Source organism: Pongo pygmaeus, chromosome 21 (genome assembly GCF_028885625.2).
Source record: "Pongo pygmaeus isolate AG05252 chromosome 21, NHGRI_mPonPyg2-v2.0_pri, whole genome shotgun sequence".
NCBI lineage: Eukaryota > Metazoa > Chordata > Mammalia > Primates > Hominidae > Pongo > Pongo pygmaeus.
In genome coordinates, this window is record NC_072394.2 from 12,991,183 (window position 1) to 13,014,523 (window position 23,341).

At 41.6% G+C, this 23,341-nt stretch overlaps 1 protein-coding gene and 1 long non-coding RNA gene across 16 annotated transcripts in view; one reads left to right on the forward strand and one right to left on the reverse strand.

The window, feature by feature from the left end:
* Positions 1 to 23,341, reverse strand: part of LOC129021514 (uncharacterized) — a 172,135-nt gene that overhangs the window by 91,509 nt on the left and 57,285 nt on the right. The gene's annotated exons all lie outside the window — the stretch shown is intronic.
* The window catches only part of ZNF133 (zinc finger protein 133), a 29,127-nt gene continuing 20,598 nt past the window's right edge, over positions 14,813 to 23,341 (forward strand). For 10 of the 15 annotated variants that reach the window (XM_063659256.1, XM_063659260.1, XM_054466985.2 and 7 more), the window contains exons 1-2: positions 14,813 to 15,188; positions 16,483 to 16,662. The gene's annotated coding sequence lies outside the window, so the exon portion shown is untranslated. The remainder of the gene's footprint in view (positions 15,189 to 16,482; positions 16,663 to 23,341) is intronic. The other 5 variants (XM_063659257.1, XM_063659261.1, XM_063659262.1 and 2 more) reach the window with 4 other exon arrangements.

Genomic DNA, 23,341 nt, shown 5'->3' on the forward strand with positions numbered 1-23,341 from the left:
GAGGCTTGATTCCCATCATTTTGAGGGAATTCTAAAATTTTAAGTAGTGAAAAGTGGCAGGGAATATCATGGGATAGGGAGGAGAAGCAGACAGGAGAGCAGCGAATAGTGGTTAAAACTAGTGGCAGGTTGGGGTGGACTGGAACAGAGTGGAGATTTGATCCTGAAGGCAGCAGGCAGCCACTAGAGGTTTATAAGCAGTGCAGGTAAATGGTCCCAGTTCTGTTCAGATAACAGGGGAGCAGAAAATTGAAAAGAGGTGAGGAGACTTGGGAATGGCTAAAACACTAGCTGAGAAGCCACTGCATTAGTCCCAGGGAGAAATGAGAAGGGCCCAAGACTTCATCCAATGCTGAGGCAATGGGAACAGAGAGATCCCGACAGATGTCCACATGCAGAGCACGCAGCAGGTGGTGGAAACTGATGTGTGTCAGGTGAAGGGAAAGGAACGCTAAGAAGGTACTTAATCATTTGTGAAACGGAGAGAAGAGTCAGGAAGTCAATGGAGATGTGGGGACTACAGGAGGAGAAAGAGGTTCGGGAGGGAAAAGGATGGGGTGAGTTTGAGGCATGCTGAGCTTAAAGTGCCTAATGGTCAGTCTAGCAGAGACGTCTGCCTAGCATTAGAGAATGGATCTGGAGCTCCAGAAAACTGATATGGGATGGATCTTGTATTCTCTCACACAAGAAGACAAAGTTCAATTTTGATTCAAGAGATCACAGAGCCATTGTAATTGCAAAACAATGGAGCAACACTCCTTCTATTGATGGATAAAAGCAGGAAAGCTAATCTGGCAGCTGAAAAAGATGGCCCAGTGCCAGGTCAGACTGAGACATTTTTTGGTTTTGTTTTTGGGGATTCTTTGGGTTTTGGAGGGCGTTGCAATTTTATTTCCTTGCTTGTTTGTGGTAGTCATCTAGATATTAACTGACTGTCTCCTTCCGCTCCCAAGGATGTACTCAATTCCTAGGATCTGGTATAGATTTACTAATCACTGGTATGCATCTTTTTGTCTGCCTGGAGGTGACAAGAATGTGTTTTGTCACACTGGTTACAAGGCGAAAGGGTAAAAAGAAGGCAATTAAAAATAAAGTTATAGTATAAATTGTTCTTCTGCTTCTCCCTTCGAAGGACTTCATTAGACCTATTAGGGGAGCTGTTTGATATGGTTGAATGGGTGTGCACTGAATATTTGTAGAAATGAATATTTATTACAAAAAATTTCAGGTAGATGGCAGAAAAATGCCTTAAGGAAGGGAGCATCTTTTTCTAATTTGCACAAAGATACTGTCTGGGCTGCTAGAAACTCCCTTTCTGCTGAAGATGGCTGGCTGCTATGAAACATAACAGCAGTAACATACAGTCATGTATTGCTTAATGATGGGGAAACATTCTGAGAAAAGTATCGTTAGGCAACTTTATTGTGCGAACATCATAGAGTGACTTACACAAACCTAGATGACATCATAGAGTGACTTACACAAACCCAGATGGCATAGCCTACTACACACCCAGGCTGTATGGTAAAGCCTATTGCTCCTAGGCTACAAACCTGTACAGCTTGTTACTACTGAAAACTGTAGGCAACTGTAACATAATACTAAGTAATTGTTTGTCTAAACATATCGAAACACAGCATTCATGTTTCTAAACATACCTAAACATAGAAAAGGTAGAGTGAAAATACGGTATTTGTAATCTTATGGGACCACCGTCATATATGCAGTCAGGAAATGTCATTACGTGGTACATGACCGTATTATTCATTTCACCCAGGAATTAGAAGGCTGAAAGGAAACACAATCCATTTTCCAGTTGCTGGAACCACACTAAGAATATCAGCCTGGAATTCAGCCTTTAGCCAGTTTGAATTGTGAACAAACACAATTCAAGATATAATAATCAGGCTTAAAATCTTGTTGTAGTCAAGTGCAACACTCTTCTACCAAAAGAGAATGTGTAGCATCTCCAGTTTCTGCTTATGTCCTGTGAAACTGGAAAAGAAAGCCAGAAGATATCCTGACTTACTCAGTTTTTTGCTAGGATTCATACATCAATTCCTTTAGTGGAAGATGTTCTCTTACATGAATGTGTAACATCAAGAACATCACAAGTAAGATTTTAATGTGGTTATAATTCATTCCAAAGAGAGAAATACTACTCAAATCCATTCTATCTGAACTTGCTTGTTTGCTTTTTAATGTATTTATTGTCTGCTGTAAGCTCCTGAGAAGACAGAGGCTCTATCTCATTTATTGCCAAATCCTTGTTCCTAGAACAGCAGAATAGCAGATGCTCAACAAACCTTTCTCTTGTTCTGGCTAAGCAAATTTATTTAGCCTTTTAATCTAAGATTTAAAAGAATTTAGTCAGAACGAAAAGAAATCAGGAACGGGACCAATTTAAGGTTATACTGATAAACACATTAATAAGTATGGTGAAAATTTACTGAGCAATTACTGTGTGTGAGGCCACTGTTCTGGTGGCTTAAATATGTGGACCCATTGAATCCCCACATGACCCACAGAACCTCATGCAGGTTAAGAAATTTCCCCCAGTTCAGCCAGAGGGTGAGTGGCAGAGCTTGCATTGAAACTTGGGCAGCCTCACTCTACAGCCTGTGCTGTTGCCCATAACAGGTGCTTTAGCTGTTGCGTTTGCCTGAATGCTAATAGCCTTCCACTCCCTATTATTACCTTGAGACTGAGCAGTGTGGACAAACGCACGTAGCTTTCTTGTCCTTCTTTCAAGAATGTTGAGCCAGGCGCGGTGGCTCACGCCTGTAATCCCAACACTTTGGGAGGTCGAGGTGGGTGGATCACCTGAGGTCAAGAGTTTAAGAACAGCCTGGCCAACATGGCCAAACCCCGTCTCTACTAAAAATACAAAAATTAGCCGGGCATGGTGGCATGCGCCTGTAGTCCCAGCTACTTGGAAGGTGGAGGCAGAAGAATCACTTGAACCCGGGAGGCAGAGGTTGCAGTGAGCGGAGATTGCGCCACTGCACTCCATCCTGGCCGATGGAGCAAGACTGTCTGTCTCAGAAAAAGAAAATAAAGGAAAAGAAAAGAAAAGAAAAGTTGTACCTGTACATTTAACTTGTTCAACAGTCATTTTCCCAATTACTCCATTTTGCTAGTGGCAAAACTCCTGATAAGCAGATGTTCTGTCCCTGGGCAATTTCCTTTGGAAACTACTTGGTGTTTGGAAGCTTCACACCCTTGGTTAGCTCAAATATGGCTGCATGCATGCATTTCGAGGCCTGAAGATCTATTTCAGCCCACCATTTTGAAAATGCTCATACAATATTAGCTTCAATGGGGACAAGGGCTTTGTTTGGTTGATGCTATAAACAAACAGTAGTTGGCACCAAGTAGACCCTCAGAAAATACGGAATGAATGAATGAAGCCATGCCCTGAGGGCCCTGAGACAATATGTGACACGTCCATACCCCACCCCCTCCAGTCAAAAAGAACGAGAATGGCTATATTACTTATCTGCATTTTATTTTAGAGCAGTAACTGACTATGGAATTATAATAGTGTCTTTTTTCCATCTTCTTCAATTATATCCATAGTTAAAATATAATTAAAAGTTTCAACCTCACAAGATTAGGAAAGATGCAAAATCAGTGGCTTCCTCTGAGGCCTTAGCTACCCACTGTCCAGGGAAAATGCTGGCCTCTGGACAACTGAATCCTGACTGTAGAGAACACTTGCACCGGTCCTCTACCTGAATTGCCAAAAGGGCCCGCAGGGAAAGGAAGGAATCACCATGTTTAGGGCGCCCTCTTCTGTTCAAAGGGCTGAAGCCCGTGGAGCCAGGGCAAGGCTTTCAGCGGATGAGCATCTTGGAGCAAACATCAGAGAACCACAGACTTTTCATTCCTGAAACGGGCTTTAGAGACGACTAGTTCAAACCACACATTACACATGGGAAACTGAGGCCCAAAGACGTCAAATGCCTCATCCACGGTCACACAATTGGTTAAATCTCGAAAGAGGAAGAAACCAGACTCCCTGGCCCAGACCCCTCAGTAACGAGAGGAAAATGAACTCGTAACTCCAGTCTCTTATGCCTTTGTAAAAATCAAGAACAATTAATCACAAATCTATAGTGCCAATTTCTTATGATTTATACCTTCAACTTCCTGTAATGTCACTATTCACATTTTCAATACATGTTAACAAAGGTTCCCCAAGCATAGATTTCCTTAAGAATCAGAGAGGCTTGCCTCTATTTTTTTTTCTTTTCTTTTTTTTTTTTTTTTTTTGAGACGGCGTCTCGCTCTGTCACCCAGGCTGGAGTGCAATGGCATGATCTCAGCTCACTGCAACCTCCACCTCCCGGGTTCAAGCGATTTTCCCTGCCTCAGCCTCCCGAGTAGCTGGGACTACAGGCGCCCGCCACCACGCCCAGCTAATTTTTATACTTAATAGAGACGGGGTTTCACCATGTTGGCCAGGCTGGTCTCGATCTCTCGACCTTGTGATCTTCCCGCCTCGGCCTCCCAAAGTGCTGAGATTACAGGAGTGAGCCACTGCGCCCAGCCGACTTGCCTCTATTTAGTCCAGCCATTCATTTCATTATTTTTCTCCACAGGCCTCATATTTGAAGGCTTTTAGTCTACCAAGCAAATCACACTTTTAGAGTAAAAATGCATTTTCTCATTTTAAAAAGTACAGAAACAATGACCATGTATGAGATGTTACGCTACTGATATTATCAAATGAAATTTAAAATGTGAAATGCTTGAAACAGTGATTGATACATTATAAATATGCCAGAAATGTTCGCTATTATAATTCTACAATAACAATCAACAGTAGGAAGAAAAAAAGTACTTTTGTTAGTCTGTGCAGCCCTATGGAAGATTTATGTATCATTTCAATTTGATATTTTGAAATACTAAAAATAATAGTGGAGTTCAAAGGTAATTCTGGGGATATCTGGAAGCCAAAGATCCCTAGGTTGGGGCCAACCGCTGTAACCCATTAATCTCCCAGCCTGGGGTGGGGGGCTCACTCTGCCCTTACATGGGATTGTGATGCTCTTTCATCTAGTGCGTTGATGTGGGTGCCTTGGCATGAAGGGTGTGCCCTTGGCAGTACTTCAAGCCTTCTTGCTACTCCACTGAAACAAACATATCCTATAAACAAATTCTTACAGATAGATAGCTGGAGCCTAGTAAGGATGTGTTGAACGTTTGCAACTCTTTGCTAAGAACACAAAGGAAAAAAAAAAAAAGGCTTCTAAAAGGAAAAAAAAAAAAAAAGCTAATTCCATTTATGTGATGTTCTAGAACAAGAATCACTAATTTGGTGACTGCCTTTGAGGCAACAGAATTGAGTTTGACTGGGAAAGGGCATGAGGAAACCTTCCAGAATGGCGGGGATATTCTCATCTCGAGAAGCGTTTGGGTTTCATGGGTGTCTGCATTTGTCAAGATTCATCGAATAGTACACTTAAGATCTGTGCATTTTGTTGTATGTTTTAAATTTAAAAAAACCATAAATAAATACTGAACTCTAATGTATGCTGAACGATTTAGGGGTGGACTGATGTCTGCAACTTTGAAATGCATCAAAAAAGTGGATGAACTGATGGATGGATAGAGGGATGACAGAAAGTATAACAAAAGATATATAGTAAAAAATAACTATGGCGGGCATCTGGATATTCACTGTATGATTCTCTCAACTTTTATATTAGAAAATTGTCACAATATGTTGGAATGAAAAGAATTAAGGTAGATGTAATTATTTATTACCTTTAAACATGTTATGCCAACTTATTCAACGTTCAAAGTTCTGCTTTGTACAAGGGCATTTTTAACAGTTCTAACCAAAGAAGCCTGCAGAGTGAAAAGCTAATACCTTGGTGGTACTCTTCTCCACCAACATGGCTGGATGGTAATTACCTGCGACGCATCCTTCCCTTTAGACTCTGAGCTGCTGGAGGGCAGGGAGCATGAGGCATTCATTTCATGAGCCATGTGTTTGTGGTGGGCACTCAATTAAGATGTGGTAAGAGCAGAGTTTCTGAGTCAGAAGGGTTCAGATTTGAGTTCTGCAACTTACTGGCTGCATGACCTTAGGCAAAGTATTCACTAACACAGAGCTTCCATATCCTGTCCGTAAAAAGGAAGTCATCTCCATTTGGCTGTCTGGAGGGCTCAGTGAGGTGATGTGACTAAAGCACTGTATCTGGCTCCTGAAAAGAACTTCAAAAATAGTAGGCTGTGCCTGAGACTGAGGCAGACCAGGATCTTTGGGCCCTAACAGAACTACTGGAGGACAAATTCCCAAAGGAATCACTAGATGATGGCTATTTCATTTCATCAAGACTGAGGTATCATGTCAACCCATTTCTAGGACAAACCTCCTTCAGCTGCTGTCTTGGTTTGCTTTATCCACACCTGACCTGTCACTTGCAATGTACATCCTGGGGACCAACATCTCCAAACATTGTCCTGGGGCAGGAGCATCCTCTTACTGGAAAGCTCAGGGCCCCTGAATCAGAATCTGCATCATAACAAGATCCCCAGAATACTGAAGTTTGAGAAGCTCTGGTCTACATTAGATGGTTTTCTAACAGCTCCCTGTTGCCACTGATAATAAATCTCTTTCGTCTTTACCAGATCTACAAGTCATCCCTGGCTCTCTTCGTCTTCCTTATTGCCCTTAATTTCTTCATTCTTTAGGATCTGCCCTCACTGCTACTGGTTTTATTGTCATTAAAAAATATTAATGCAATGCTCAGACTTGCTCAATTATGAATATGGAAAAAAATTAACTTATGAAGGGACAATCTATTCTAAAAATACTAAATATATGGACATGTGGATGCAGCACTGTAGTCCTCCTTATTCACAGTTCCACTTTCTGAGGTTTCAGTTACCCAGGGACAACCACAGTCTGAAAATAGGTGAGTATAGTACAATAAGATATTTTGAGAGACGACATCCACATAACTTTCGTTACAGTATATTGTTATAGTTGTTCTACTTTATTATTAGTTATGAACCTCTTACTGTGCCTAATTTATAAATTAAACCGTATCTTCAGTTTTTTTGTATAGCAAAAAACATATGTACAGTATATGGGATTTGGTACTATCCAAGGTTTCAGGCAACCAGTCTTGAATGTACCCCCCATGGATGGCAGGGGAGGGGAACTACCATATTTAAATTTTAAAAAATTGATAAGGTTTCTTTTCGCAGCTGGTAGGTTTTGTGTTGTTATGATTTTATAAGCTCAGCCACATGCAGAATCGAGTCAAGACTCCTTGGCCAGGCAGGTGAGGAAGCTTATGTAGCCCCAACCTTGCCTTCTGCCACTCTGCACCCCATATTCCCTTCTCCAAGCTCTCACAGCTCTCTGCACCTCTGAATAGCTCTGGTGACACTAGGATCAGTGATTTGCCTTTCCTTCTCTCACTGCTACCTGAATACTGTATTTTCTTTCATAAAATAACATCCTACCTGAATGCCTAGTGCTGACTGGAAAATATGGAGGGAGTGTTGGCATTGGAAATTACAGCTTTGTAACTATTAGGGTAAAAACTAGTCTAGGCAAGAATCATTAATGGATGCACGGTCTTAAATTGTCTCCTCAGAGATGGTCTTAGAAACGAAAAAATGGTAACTGTACAAGGCAGAAATCAGGCACTACCAAATGTGATACCCCTCACACAACCCCCAAATAAAACATTCAGCTACCAAAAAGGAGGACCCTGTTCTTAAAAGACAGAAAAACAAACCCTAAGAAAAATATTCCAGGTCAAAGGATACTAGAATCATGAAAACTAAACCTAATCCTAGGCTGGATCCCATACTAGAACACACACAAAAAAGTTATAAAACACATTATCAAGTCAGTTGTCAAATTAGAATACCGATGGTAGGTTATTAAAAGTACTGCATCAGTGTTACATTTACTGCACCTGCAACTTTGTTATGTTTGAAATTATTTTCAAACAAAAGGTTTAAAATTTACAAAAAAGTATCTTTCTAAGTTAAAAAATAACCATTTCAATATATAAAAATAAAAATATATTTAAATATAAAAATAACCTACCCAAAGGCATGTTTCTTTAAACAGGTAAATCACGCTATCAGTAAAGAAAAAGTGCAATAGAGCAGCCGGGTGCGGTGGCTCACACCTGTAATCCCAGCACTTTGGGAGGCTGAGCTGGGTGGATCACCTGAGGTCAGGAGTTTGAGACCAGCCTCGCCAACATGGTGAAACTCTGTCTCTACTAAAAACACAAAACAATTTAGCCAGGCTTGGTGGTAGGTGCCTGTAATCCCAGCTACTCAGGAGGCTGAGGCAGGAGAATTGCTTGAACCTGGGTGGCAGAGGTTGCAGTGAGCCGAGATCGTGCCATTGCACTCCAGCCTGGGCAATAAGAGCAAAACTCTGTCTCAAAAAAAAAGAAAACAACTGCAATAGAGCTTGTGAGAAGCTGCCAGGAACAAGGTGAGATGGAACATACACTGGAGGAGAATAAGGAAGCAGCAATAATGAATCCTGTCTAACAGGTACTGAGCCCCAAATCGCTTCACAAGTATTATCAGTTTCACTGTTTTCCAGTGTATTCATTTATGCCTTTGTGTTTCTTTTTGCTATATTTTTTCAAGCTTGGGTTGAAGACTTTGTTTCCTTACCTCTTAAATTTTTTATTTCAATGATAAAGTCATTAAATACAATGGATTTGCTATGATCAGAATTTTGGTTTTCACATATAGTATTCTTGTTTTGTTTCTAATGTAAAACAAAAACTACCAAGGCTTAAGAAAAGAAGTGAAAAGGTTGAGTTACTACACACACCACTGAAAAAGTTTCACAAGTTGTTCACTGAGGGGGAAATTTCAGTGTTTTTAAATGTTAGGAGGTAGAGTTTCACTGTGGCTGTGTTCATTATGGATTAAAAACTAGCACTCTGGATAGGTCAGAATGAACCCATAGTACTGTTACATAATTGGTTTAAAAGGTTCTATTTTTCAGAGGTCAGGAAAAATTATTGAGTTACAGCCAAGTAGTTTTGCCCTACTAGGATCATTCAAAGTTTAGAGTTCTTAACAGATATAGCTGAGGGGAGATGGCATCGTTTTATTATTTTCTAAGCAGGTGCTGCTATAAATGGAATCTTTTCCTTTACTGTCTCTTCTTTTGCTCTTTTCTTTCCCTAAAATGATTGGATGACCACACAAATATTAGCCAAGTTATCAGGTTTCCAGTTCTACACCTCCATGTTGTTTTTTGTTATCATTCTCACATGATTTGTTTCTATCAGAGTCACTTCAATTTCTTTTTGATACAGAATCATCTGTGGTTAGAACTGATGAGGTGGTATCTCTGCCAAAGTATTAATACCCTGTTAACAACATACTTGACAGCAGCAACAATTAGGAACAAAGACAAAAATAGTATAACTAACATTTGCGGAGACTCCTTAAACAAACTTCCTATTTGGCCAAACCAAGCTACAAAGAAAATCTAACAGCTGAATGTATCCTTTCTGGGACAACAAATTGGCCTGTTTTCTGAACTTTATTATTCAGAAGCATGTATTCAAATACAATCAGAAGTGACAGCCAGCACACAAATGCCACCTTGTTTGGTCCATAAATATCCCAAGGCAATGCCTTTGTATAACACCTTTGCAGCAAATGGCGTAAAGCTCTTCTGCTAAGTTTGTATAGTAGACGCAGATTACACATGCAGTAATTGCCATTGTAATGGACAGGCTTCAAGTAAGTGTATCTTACTAAATTCAGGCACTCAAAACCAAGAGAGAAACTCGCACACAAAACAATAAAAATCAGTATCTCCAACTACTCCTGAGAAGTCTGCACTTCAACAGGCACATTGATGAGAAAGAATTAAGTCATCTGAGATCTCACTAGGGAGTGTAGATACACTAAATCAAATCTTGACATAAAACTATTTCTCGGGGGCAGACTCCTTCTTCTTTCCAAGACTGACATTGTGTGGTAATCATACCTTGGCATGAATACCTCAAGCCAGGAAGGGTACAACCAGAGTAAATTTGGTACATTCTTTAAGTGTATTTCTCAGATGGCAGGGGGCTGAGGTAACAAAATATGCCTGCAGTTACAATTTAAAAGTGTAATTAATTCAACCAGCACAAGGACACCGACTAACTAATTGAATATAAAGAGTATAATTAGTTATGTCCCATAATCATCAGAACAATGTCTTTACAGAAAAGGTAAAAGACCTTGTAGTTGAAATATTCATGTTGTATTTCCAAGAATAGTTATACCAATCACATATCTTAAAATTTTTTAACCCTTTAAACTAATTTTATTTTACTTCAAAACTGGTTACTGAATATCATTAACCTTTGAGGTATATTTCTGTGAGTTAAGCAGAAACATAAATTGACTTTTTAAATGGGTGAATCTTATTAAACTTGCAGCTGATTTTTTTGTTGATATTCTAATAAAAGGTACCTCACTAGTATTTCAGAGAAAGGGCTACAAACCCAACAACCAGTTAAAGTTCCTTATGTAACTATGGTCTTATTGATTATAACAAATTAGCTGCCTATGTGAGGATTTGTCCTAGATCTAGGATAGCCAGAGAAATAAATATAAATTTTGTGACTTACAGTAGTTATCAAATTAATTTGTTCTGCTGGCCATGATGGAATAACTGGTATCAGATGATCACTCCCATTATAAATAACCATAACACTGGGGAAAGTATAAAGCAACTATTTTCAGGCCCTGGACTGTAGGTTGCACAAAATTGTGATCCCTGAGAGATGGTAAATTCAGAAAGTGAGTTCTAGATTTGCCCTGGCTAACTGCTTGGGGACAATTTCCTGACCATGATACAGGATGGTGGGGGCAAGGCACACTGGTCTCACTGAGATGAGGAGGCAAAAAAGACTTTGGGGATGGTGAAGCAGATGACACTGGTAGGGTAGGTCTCAGAAAGGAGGCAGCTGTGCAAAGGGGGGAAAGCCCATCTCAGCTGAAGTTGAGCTTTGCTTGTGGAGGGCAAATATGCAATGATTACCAGAAAACAGCTGCTTGAGAGAAGAATGGAAATATTAGAAGTTTAGCAGGGCTGGTGAGTGTAGGCATTCCAGCCCAATCAGAATAAACAAACCTCATTAACACTTCATTCAGCTGAGAAACCAGAGAGGCCATGCCATAAAATAAGGACCACATCTTATAGTAAGGTCTTCTCTAGATACGCTCTAACTGGAACTAAATTAAGGACTTAAAAATATCTGCATGGGTCAAAGAACTTGGAGTTTGAGTCCTGCAAGTTAGAGAAGCCTGGTAAACACTTTGACCTTTCAAAGATCTATCCTAACAAAGAATAAAATGAAGCCTGCACAAGTTGAAAACATTCATCCAGTAATTAAACTGCCTACAGGTATAAAAAGGACTTTCAGACGAACATAAGAGAATTTAGAATATGCCATAAAAAATGTCCTGCATAAAAAACTTTAAAATTACTAGTCATGCAGAAAAAAACAGGAAGTGTGACCCACTGTTAAGAAAAAAAGGCAGTCACAGAAATAGATCCCGAGATGGTCCAGAGGTTTCAGCACACAGACTTTACAGAAACTAGTATAAACATATTAAAGAAAAATACATACATCACAAAGAAACAAATGGGGGTGGAAATCTCAGTGGAAATTATTTTAGAAAGAAACAAGTGGGAATTCTAGAACTAAAAATGTAATAAATAAAAATTTAAAATTTGCTAGATGGGCTTAAAAGATTGAAGATGGCAAAAGGAAGGTTCAGTGAACCTGAAGACAGGTCAACAGAAACTAATCTGGCAAACAGAAAAACATACTGAAGAAAATTGGATAGAGCTTCAGGAACAATATCAAATGGTCTAACATATGTATAAGTGGAGACTCAAAAGGAGAAGAAATTGAGAAAGAATTAAATGTTAAAATTGAGAAAGAATTATCCAAAATGAGAAGAAACTGAGAATTATTTAAAGATAATGACAGCTAAAGTTCCTAAATTTAATGAAAAACATTGGCTAACAGATTAGAGAATCTCAATAAACCTCAAACTGGATTAATTCCAAACAACAACAAATGATTTAGACACATGAATGTCAAACTGCTGAGAACCAAAGACAAAGCAAATTCTCAAGAGCAGTGTGTGTGCACCCACACACACACACACACACACACACACCCCTATCTACCCATTCTCAACTATACCAAAACAAACAAACAAACAAAAAAACCTGACCTTCCCTGGGGAAACATGAATAACCTGTCTTTGTTCTCAAGTTCAAAAGGCAAAAGTCAGCTATATCTGGCAGCTGCTCCATGCGCTGCCTTTCCAGCATGAGGGATTTAATCTGCTCAGTGGGTCAGATTTTAAGCTGGAAGAGAAGCCATTATCACCCAGTGAGACCAGACTGTTATAGTTTTCCAGCACCATCTCCCAGAACAGGTCCTTCTGAGCAGGACTCCACAGCCTTCATACCTCTTAGATGAAATCCATAGCCACAACCTTGAATACCATGAAAAACCATTATGCCAAACACAGCTCCGCTCACTCTGTTGACACGTGTGCTCACGTTGAAAACAAGGGAGCAAGAGGGCTGCCTTGGGGAAGATAGGTAGAATATCTAGGTCCTGCTTTTGACTGTAACTCTGGAGCTTGGATTCCAAGACCATTAACCCTGTTCACTATCCAACCAACATCATTTGTTGAGATCCTAGTCTGGCTATTATAGGCTTTACAAATGAAAACACAATTCCTAACCTTGAGGTGCTTTACATTTAATAGACAACATATTAAAACAAAACATAAGTATAGAATCATGGTCTTTCTGAGATTGAGGAATTTGGAGATTCTTTAATCTAGCTGCTTATATTCAATTTAAGGATCTGAGCCCCTGATTGGTTTAAAGCCTGGTTACCTGATCTGGTCCGAAGACAAGCAGTACCAGCATCATCTGGAAGCTTATTAGAAATGCTGATGCTTGGGCCCCATCAGGCATGCTGACTCAGAATTTGCTGCTTACAAAATCCCAGGTGACATGTATGCATGTTTTTGAGAGCGCTGGGTTAAATGATCTACCGAGGTATATGGTTCAGAAATAGCAACAACTAACCAATAACTAAACTTCTGACTTTCCAAAACAAGATCTCTCTTCTACATTATTCCACAATATCTTCCCTTCTCAAGAGGAAAGCAGCTCTGTTATGAATAATGGATGCCCAGGCTCCATTGCAAACTCATTTCTTGGGGTGGTGTTCAGGCATTGTATTTTTAAAAGCTCCCAAGTACAGCCAGGGTTACAAGAGTCTCAAGAAGTCACTATAGGATAGTGATCAGGGAAGGTTTCATGAAAGAGAGCTAGGTATTTGGTCTTGAAGGACCGGATGGATTCAGAGGAGCTAAGGGTATTCCTGATGAGGTATGGCATGGAGTGGGTGGGAAGTGCCAGGAGAAAAAGAGGACACGGCAGCAAAGAGTGTTTTAGAAAGCAGGCAATCCAGATTTCTAGATGGAAACTCCTAATTATTAAATGCTGAGGTCTTTCAAAGATGAAACTGGAGGCTGGACACACCAAATATCTGTATGACAGAGGTATGCATCTAGACGGTGGACATCTAGCATCCCTGTCTATACGCAAATCAGCTGGATGCAAGACCACGCGCTGCTGAAAATCTCACTGTGGTCACAACAGTCCACCCAGTGGCTCAGACCCTGAGATTCTGTTCACACTTCCTACACTCTTCCTTACTCGTCTGTATTCTTCCAACTCCTCATCTTGCCTAATTCCTCAGGCAGCACCTCATCCTGTAAGTCTTCATTTCCAGGCTTAAGAGATGTCAGCCATCTGTGTCTTTATCGTACAGCCAGCACAAGTGAACACTTGAACACGGGCATCCCTGCATTGTTGTTCTGAACCTTTATGTGTATTAACAACTAATTTCTTGGTGATAACTAACTCATGAGGCAGAGAATGATGTTGAGGGATGAATCCAATTGACACTGGACATGTCTCCGGAGCCAGGACTGAACTGAATTCACAATAAATAATGTAGCCTCGGGGTACGAGAAGGGAATGGATTCATCCTCTGAGAGCTAAAAAAGAATTTTAGGAAATTCTCATCTCCCTGGCCCTTCAGACAGCAGTCATTTTCCTGGTCTTCCAAGAGAATGACAAAGTTTCAGAAAGCCTATCTGAGGAAGGTGAAGGGCAGTGAGAGGGTGCACGGGTGGAAAAGCCCTCTCAAGAGTGAAGTGGGTCTTCCCCTCGAGTTCCCCAGTTGGGGCGTCCCAGATGGCACCAGCGTAACCTTGTTCTCAACCAGGATCCCGGACAAAGACCTAGAGATTCAAGCCGACGGCAGGCCAAGCTCTGGCCTGAGAATGAGGCTTCTGCTTCTCAGGAGATGAGAGTTTAACCATAACTTCGTGGATTTCAAAAAGAAGAAAAAGGTCTCAGGGCACCGGAAAAGGTGTATTCGGGTTTAGGGCGTGGGCTCAGAATCGGGGCTACCTCGTACGGGATGTGAGACTTCGGGAAGACTGCTCGGCCTTTTCAAAGCTTTAAATGGAGCTAAAGGGTATACGAGATGACGTTCGCCCGGTGCTTAGAAATACAGGGCGTGACTTTCTAAGCGGGCGGCTGGAGCCAGGGAGACCAGAGGCCGCTGCAACACCAACCAGCACCTGAAAAACCTCGGTCAGCCAGCCGTACACCTCTGCCAACCCCAAAAGCCTAACAGATGCGCCCCGAAACGTCATTTCCGCGCGCCAAGGGGCGGGGCCGGTACCGGGTGCGGAAGTCGCTCCAGGGGTCACTGGGAAGTGTAGTTTTCGAGACAGAGGCGCTGAGAGGGAGAGTCACAGTAGGGCCAGGCACTCTTCTCGGGAGCTTCTACGTGTTTTATGCACGTGGTTAAGAAAAAAGAGGGAGAATTCAGGTGCCACAGTGGCCATTCTCCAGTGACCGGAGCGTGTTCCTCAGAAACGGATCCGTCAGAGACCAATGGCCGCTGCCGGCCTTCAGGGCGGGCCTGGTGGCGCCGAGCATCCTGGGAGGTGTGGTCCGGGCGCGGTGCCGAGGATTCGGGGTAGTGTAGTCCTGGCGCCCCGCTGGAGGAGCTCCCCAGCTGGTGGCTGGAGCGAACCCTTGTTCTTTGGTGGCGCTGGTGAGTGAGGCTCCCGCGGGACCCTTGCCGCAGCCGTACCCTTTTCTGAGCGAAAAGGAAGGTCCCGAAAGGCTGGACTATGAGCTGAATTTGGGGACCGTGCGGGTGGCGCGGGGGTGGTGACTGTGGTGGGAACGCGCTGGCGTGGCGCAGGCCGTCCTCTCCCAGATGTCTTATTTTGGGGGTGTGGGCGTGCATCTCCAGGGGAGTTGGGTGAAGCCCATCCGTGAAACTGGATGGTGATGGGTGGGGGATCGGGCTATCTCTCCTAGGGTTCTTGTGGGTGGGGACAGGTTCGGCATTGGCTGAAATCGGGTATTGGGAAAGGGGGTCGCTGATGCCTTAAGTCCCCGGTTTTGGGGGAGTTGAATAAATAAGCTTTTTGGGGGATTGGTATTTCCCAGATGGTGGAATGGGAACCATCCCTGGGGCCATGTGTCCCCGAGGCATTGGTCGGTTGAGGGCTAGTCTCTTGGGGCCCCACTAGTCTTCGGCTTTGCTGGAGTGGAATGAGGAGCGGTCTGGCTTGACCAAACAAGCCAGGGCTAGACTGGATCTGGGATGGCCATTTTGCCGCGATCTTAGGGTTTCAGTTTGGTTGGTCACCTCCGGGTTCAGGCCTTGGAGGAGAAAGTCTGGCTGGGACCCACAGGACAGGTTTTTTCCAAAGGTCCCAGGGACCATCATTGATCGCAAGAATTACGGATTCCCAGGCACCTGGTGTGGCCAGGCTTTGGGATTTTACATTCCATTTAAGTTTTTATTGCGTAGAAATTTCAAACAGCCAGAAGTATATAGAACTCTATAGACCAGATCTCTATCACCCAGATTCAACACTTAACACCTTATGACCAATCTTGATTCATCTCAGAATGGACACAGAGAATCCTTGCAATCCAGAGTTCACCGTCACTGCCCTTCTTGTGTAAGAGCATGGTCTCCACAGCCACATTTCCTCTAGGCTCTGTCACTTTATAGCTGTGCCACCTTGGGCAAGAGACTGACTTCACTGTACCTCAATTTCCTCGATTTTATCCTAAAGAGGATAATAGCATCTATCGCATTGGGTTGTTGAAAGGATAGAATGAGGTGAAACTCCTACAGTGGCTGTAACAGTCTCTGGTGTATACTAAGTGCTCAGTAAATATTACCTTTCATTAATAACAGGCACAGAGAAGGTCACTTCATGCTCAGCATCAACAGCATATCAGGGCAGGTTGTGCTTTCAACCTGTATCCCAGCTGTGTTCCCAGGAAGCTGCCCACAATTCTTTTCTCCTTTTCTTCTGTGGCAGGTTCATTCCTGATGCCGTTAAGGAAGAGGAGGTACTGCCCTGCTGGAGTTTGAGGATTTCCCTTGATTTTCTTGAACGCTTTTTGTTCTTGTTCTGCCTCCCTGTGGCTCCTGTCTGCCCAGAGAGGACTGCCTGCTGGGGAAAGGGGGTACTCCTGAGCTCCTGACGGCCCAGCTTCAGGTGGGTGCCACTTACCTTTTGCATTTCGAACCATGAGTGGGTTTCCTTTGCTCAGCTTTGACATCTGTGTTCTACAGTGTCCCATCCAGGGATCGGGGCCCCAGCTGGTTCCTTCAGGAAACTAGGCTTGTTTTAAGAGTGATCATTTTCACAGGGAATATTTTTCAGAGCTAATGCTCTCATTCATTACACCTATATTCTTCCCCTACATTCCTTCTTTCAGTATTTGTTCAGACTGCTCATTCCCAGGGCTTGTCAGGTGCTGTGAAGTTGTCAATATTCTGTTCTTCTGTCTTCCAATACTCTCACTTACTCTTTTCCCTGCTAGAATGTTGGCAGCAAATCCCAGTTATATCATTTCACCTGGGAATACTTCAGGAGGCATCTCTAATACATAAGGACTTCTTTTTTTTAACATAACCACAATTTCATTGTTATACAGTTACATTGTTACAATTATATTTTGTTATAGCCAACAAAATTAATAACTTATTAATATCATTTAATATCTAGCTCATATTGTTTTCCCCATTGTTAAAAAAAAAAAAATCTTTTTTTTCCACCAGTCAGAACAGCCCTGGTCAGAGGCAGGAGAGGGAAAAGTATGTGGAAACAGCATCCCAGTTTTCCCTATCTCTGCCTCATTTCTCCTCCTACTTCTTCTGATCTTGCTGATCTGTGTTGACAGCCTTATAACTTGATATAAGCTGGACCTCTGAGTTTTCCTTGCATCCTTGTTTCCAGACTTACTTCCCATTAGAAGTTGCGTCCTCCTGGCCGGGCTCATACCTGTAATCCCAGCACTTTGGGAGGCCAGAGCGGGTGGATCACCTGAGGTCAGGAGTTCAAGACCAGCCTGGCCAACATGGTGAAACCCCATCTCTACTAAAAATACAAAAATTAGCCAGGCATGGTGGCACACACCAATAATCCCAGCTATTCAGGAGGCTGAGGCAGGAGAATCTGTCGCCTGGGCAACAGAGCGAGACTCCACCTCAAAACAAAACAAAACAAAACAAAAGTTGTATCCTCCCATTCCACCTGTGCATTTTTCTCGATTCCCTTTCTTTCCCTTTGTCTCCATTTCTGCACTGCCCTAGCTTCCTGTCTCTTCTTCACCTTCTTGCCTTGTCTTTCCTCCCATTTAGAGCTGAACTCCTTGAAAGAATTATCTATGTTTGTTGTCTCCATTGCTATCCTTCTGTTATCTTTCAAATATTTTAGTAAGGCTTTTTCAAGTGACACCAAAAAATATTCTTGTCAGGGTTACCAATGTTCTCCTTGTCTAAAGGCCACAATCAGTTCTCAGCAACATTTGATGTAGTTGTTTACATCCTCCTTCTTAATATATCCGTTCACATAGTTGCTCTTGGTACTAGGTCTTCCTGGTTTTCGTCCTAACTCATAGGCTGCTCCTCCTCTGTCTCCTTTACTGGCTCTTCCTTCCCTCCCAAATTTCCACCGTGGAAAAGGCCCTGCTTCAGTTCTTAGACCTCCTGTCTTCTTCAGCTATACCCTCTCCTTGGTTCTCCCGTTCATTCTCAAGGCTTTAAATGCCATCTGTCTGAGGCTTAGCCTAGAGCTCTGTGTGCAACTCATATCCTGGTCCCCTACTGTCTCCTTCTTCACATTTCCAGTTGGATTTTTTTTTTTTTTTTAAGTGAGACAGGAGTCTCGCTCTATCGCCCAGGCTGGAGTGCAGTGGCGCAATCTCGGCTTACTGCAACCTCCGCTGCCCATCTTCAAGTGATTCTCATGCCTCAGCCTCCTGAGTATCTGGGACTACAGGTGTGTGCCACCCCACTTGGATATCTTATGGGCATCCCAGAACTAATGTGTGCAACAAGAAACGCTGATCACCTTCCCTGAACATGTTCCACCCCAGTGGTATATAGACCTTTCTTTCAAGAGTTTATCTTGGAGCAGAGGCATTTCAGCTCTTTCCTTCAGATTGCTTGGAGTCATCAAGGAGTCATTCTTGATCCTTTCTTGCTCTTGTACCCTCATCCACACTGCGGAAATCTGGACTCCGACAGTTTCCATACCCTGCTGTTTCCACCATGGTCCAGGCCACCGTCTCATCTGGATGATCATAGCCTTTGAGTGATCTCTTTGTTTCTGCCTGTGTCCTGCTAAGGTACATGAATCAGTGGAGCGACTAGAAGGATATTTTAAATGTAAATTGAATCATGTCATGCGTTTGCTCAAAACCTTCCAATGGCTTCTCATCCTAACCAAAGTCAAAACCAGTATCCTACAAAGCTAGGTCTGATGTCCCCACATTTACTCTTGGACTTCATCTGCACCACACTATCTCAGTCACTCCACACTAGCCACAGTGAACTGTCTGTCCCTTGGCCATGCCAGCCTGATTCTTCCTTGCATCAGGGCCTTTGCCCTGGCTGTTCTCTTGCCCTAGATGTTCTTTTCAAAGTTACTCCCTTGGCTCTTCACATCCTTGAGATTTTTACTCAGTCACCTCAGAGTTGCCTTCCCAAATCACCCTATCTAAAATTCTAAAACCTCACCCCACTTCTGTGACTATTCTTTCTCCTTCCCTGCTTTATTTCTCTTCATGCCACTCATCACTTTCTGATACATTGTGTATTTTATTTATTCATGTAATTGGCTCATCTTCCTCCCCTAGACTTTCATGTCAGTGAGGGTAGGTTTTTGTCTTTGTTCACTTCTGTATCCCCAGGGTTTAAAATAGTGCCTATCACACAGTAGGAGCTTAATAAATACTTGCCAAATGAAGGAATAATCCATAGGAGTAATGGATGAGGCAGACTAGGATGTTGGGAAATGGTCTACAGAGACTGGCAGGAGGCTTTTGCCATTGTCCTGGTGCTCCAACTGGTGTAGGGGTGGGGAGAAATTGAGAGAGTTGGCAGAGGTGGAATCCATTTGCCTTGATAATTGGTTTGATATGGAAGGTAGAGAGAAGTAGTCATGGGACTGAGTAAGTGCCATGGATGACAGGAAGATGCTTCTGTTATTAGGTGAGCTGAAAGAGAGAGGGCGCAGTGTGTCAATAACCAGCAAGGGTTCTGGTTATTGACTGCTACACAACAAACCACTCTAAAACTGAGTGGCTTAGGACAGCAACTATGTTTTAATCTCCCACAGTTCTTTGGGTTTACCCAAAGCGGATGTGATCAGCTGAGATGTGAGTGATGCATCTTGCTATGGCTGCAGTCATTTGGGGACTCATTTGGGTTGGAACATGCAAGATGGTTCCATCACACATTTGATATATTTTCATGGGTTCCATCACATATTTTTGTGGGTTGGCTGGAAGGCTGGGGTCAGCTGGGACAACAGGCCTTACTCTCTCCAGGTAGCGTAAGGGCTTCCAGCAGGGTTGAACTTGTTACGTGGTATGTTAGAGCTCCCAAGAGTGAAAGCTGTCTGGCCTTCTTAGGACTTAAGCCTGTAACTGGCACAGTGTCACTTGTGTCAAATTTATTGGTTAAAGCAGGAACAAGGCCAAAATGAAAGAGCTCCCAATGTTTAAAGCTGGAATAATTATAACCGTGATAATATTGTATTATAACCCATAGGATAAGATATAAATCCATACTGATATAAGTAAATAACTGAATATAATAAATGGGGAGACAGAACAGCTCTGACAGAAGAATTCTAATTAATGGATTTAGAATGAAAGGGGGAAAAAGCTGGAATAATTTTAACAGCAAAATAAACAGTGATAATATTGTATTATAACCCATAAGATAAGATATAAATCCATATTGATATAAATAAATAACTGGATACAAATAAATGGGGAGACAGAACAGCTCTGACAGAAGAATTCTAATTAATGGATTTAGAATGAAACGGGGAAAAAGAACATTGTCATTTGGTAAACAGCACAGTAATAACTATTGCAGATAGGTTCCACAGATATATGCTAAAATTAGTGGCTGAAAGTTTGAAGAGAAATAGGATATTTGTATAATCTCAAAGTATCTCCCTCAAGATATTTATTAATTATAAAGGGAAATGTAGTGACTTTACAGTGGAGAAGCTCAGAAGACACCCCCTTAACCAAGTGATCAAGATTAAGATTAACATCGCCAGTAAAAAGACATAACAATATCATGAACTCATTGATATGCTGAAGGACACAGCATCACATCTGAGGTATTCTAACCAGAAATGAAAAACTCGTTCTAATCATGAAAAACATCGGACAAACCAAAACTGGGGGATACCCTTCAAAAGCGCCAAGTTCATGAAAGATGAGAAAAGACAGAGGATCTGTCACAGATTGGAGGAAGTTAAAGATCCATGACAACTAAAGGCAATGTGGAAACCTCAGTTGGATCCTGGACACCAGAAAAAGTACATTCGTGGAAAAACTGGCAAAATTTAATTAAAGTCTGTAGTTTATAGTATTGCGTCAATGCTAATTTCCTGCTTTTGATGATTGTGCTATGGTTTTCTAAGATGTTAACATTAGAGAAAGCTGGGTGGAAGGTATGGGAATTGATATTTGTGCAACTTCCTTGTAAGCCTAAAATTAGTACAAAATAAAAAGTTTTAAAAATCCATCAATTCTATATTCTTGAGTTTTTGTTTTGTTTTTTGAAGAAGGGCTATTGAGTTTTGGTAAAGAGTATCTTACATGTAGAGAGGCAATCGTGATTTCTCCTTAAATCTATTATTATGGTGTATTATAATAAAAGATCCCCTAAAATTGAACCAGTTTTGCAATCCTGGGTAAATTTTTCTTTGCCATGGTGAAATATTTTGTTTTTGTGATGTTGGAGTCTTTTTGCTAACATTTTAATTAGAATTTTGCTTCAATATTTGTAAGTGACAATTAGTCTATAATTTTCTGTTTTTGAACTGTCATCAGGTTAAGGTCCTTATGGTATCCTTGCTTTATAAAATGAATGAGAACTTTTCCCTTTAGTTTTCAATGCTTTGGGACAGTATTTGGAGCATAAGGACTACCTGGTTTGAAGGTTTGATACAATTTCCTTGTGACCATCTGGAGTTAATTTTGGGAGTTATTCACTTCATCTAGGTCTACACATTTATTTATATAAAGGTCTGCAGAGTAGTCTTACATGACTTTTAAGAAGATGTTTTTTGGTGACTTTCCCTTTCTTATTTCTTATTTTGAGAGCTTGTTGGGAGGTTCTAGCAGGGGAGCACAGCTACTCGTATACCCTTGACCGAAGACTGGTCCTCCTCTATGAGGGATGGTCATCCTCCTTGACCGAGTGTGCAGCTTCCAGAGGGATGCACATGGAGCAGTGAGGGAGGAAGGGGACACCCACCTAGCCAGCCAGATCAGCTGGATCAACACTGGTGATCAATGTGGTGACAGATGTCACAGCCAGATCGCCCTCACATCCATGTCACTTCTTAGTTGAATATTTATGCTTTCTCTCTTTCAGTTAGCTAGTATTTGTCTACTTTTTTTGACAAAGTAGGATTTGGCTCATTAGATCTACTGCTTTCTGTTCATTAATTTATGCTTTCATCTTTATTATTTCCTGTCTTTGTGCTTTCTTTTGGGTTACTTTATTTTATTAGCTTTTTGAGCTTGGAATTTAATTAATTAATTAATTTATTTATTTATTGAGGCAGGGTCTCACTCTGTCACCTAGACTGGAGTGCAGTGATACAATCGGGCTCGCTGCAGCCTCAACCTCCCAGGTTCAAGTGGTGCTCCCTCCTCAGCCTCCTGAGTAGCTGGGACCATACGGGTGTGTGTATGCACCAAGTCTGGCTATTTTTTTTTAAATTTTTTTGTAGAGATGAGGTCTCACCATATTGCCCAGGCTGGATTCTTTTCTTTCCTTTTTATTTGTAAAAGTACTTAAGGCTATCGTTTCCCTTACCTCACTGTTTTAAATAAATCCTGTATATACGTATGTTTTTTATTACCATTATTTTTAAGCGGTTCTATAATTTCATTTTGTGTATTCCCTTTAATTCCCGCCTATTGCCTATGATATGATCAGCAACCTTTTTCTACTTCTTCCCCTGTGTCTTCTATTTGAGTGGCATTTCTACCTCATCAGGACACAATGCCCTATAACATTAGCGTATGTTTTCTTCCTCTGTCTTCTCCCCCTTTTAGTGCTAAGTTTACAATTATGTATATTAAATGCTCATCATCAGTTTTTTTGCTAAATTTCCCCTGTCATGTCTTGCTTTGAATGATGATTTTTGGCCAGACCTTTTTTTTGGTGGTAAATATGCATAACATAAAATTTACCATTTTAACATGTTTGAGTCAATGGCATGAAGTACATTCATATTGTTGTACAACCATCACCACTATTTATCTCCAGAAATATTTTCATCTTCCCAAACTGAAACTCCATACCTGTTAAACAATACCTCCCCATTCTCCCTTACCCCAACCACCTCTCCTCAACCACCATTTGACTATTCTAGGTACCTCATATAAATGGAATCTTACTGTCCTTTTACTTCTGGCTTATTTCACTTAGCACAATGTCTTCTAGGTTCGTGTTGTAGCATGTGTCAATTTCCTTCCATTTTAAGTCTGAATACTATTCCATTGTATGTACTTATCACTTTGTTATTCATTCATCCATTGGTGGACACTTGGGTTGCTTACACCTTTTGGCTATTGTGAACAATGCTGGTATAAACATGAGCATACAAGTATCTGTTTGAGTTCTTCCCT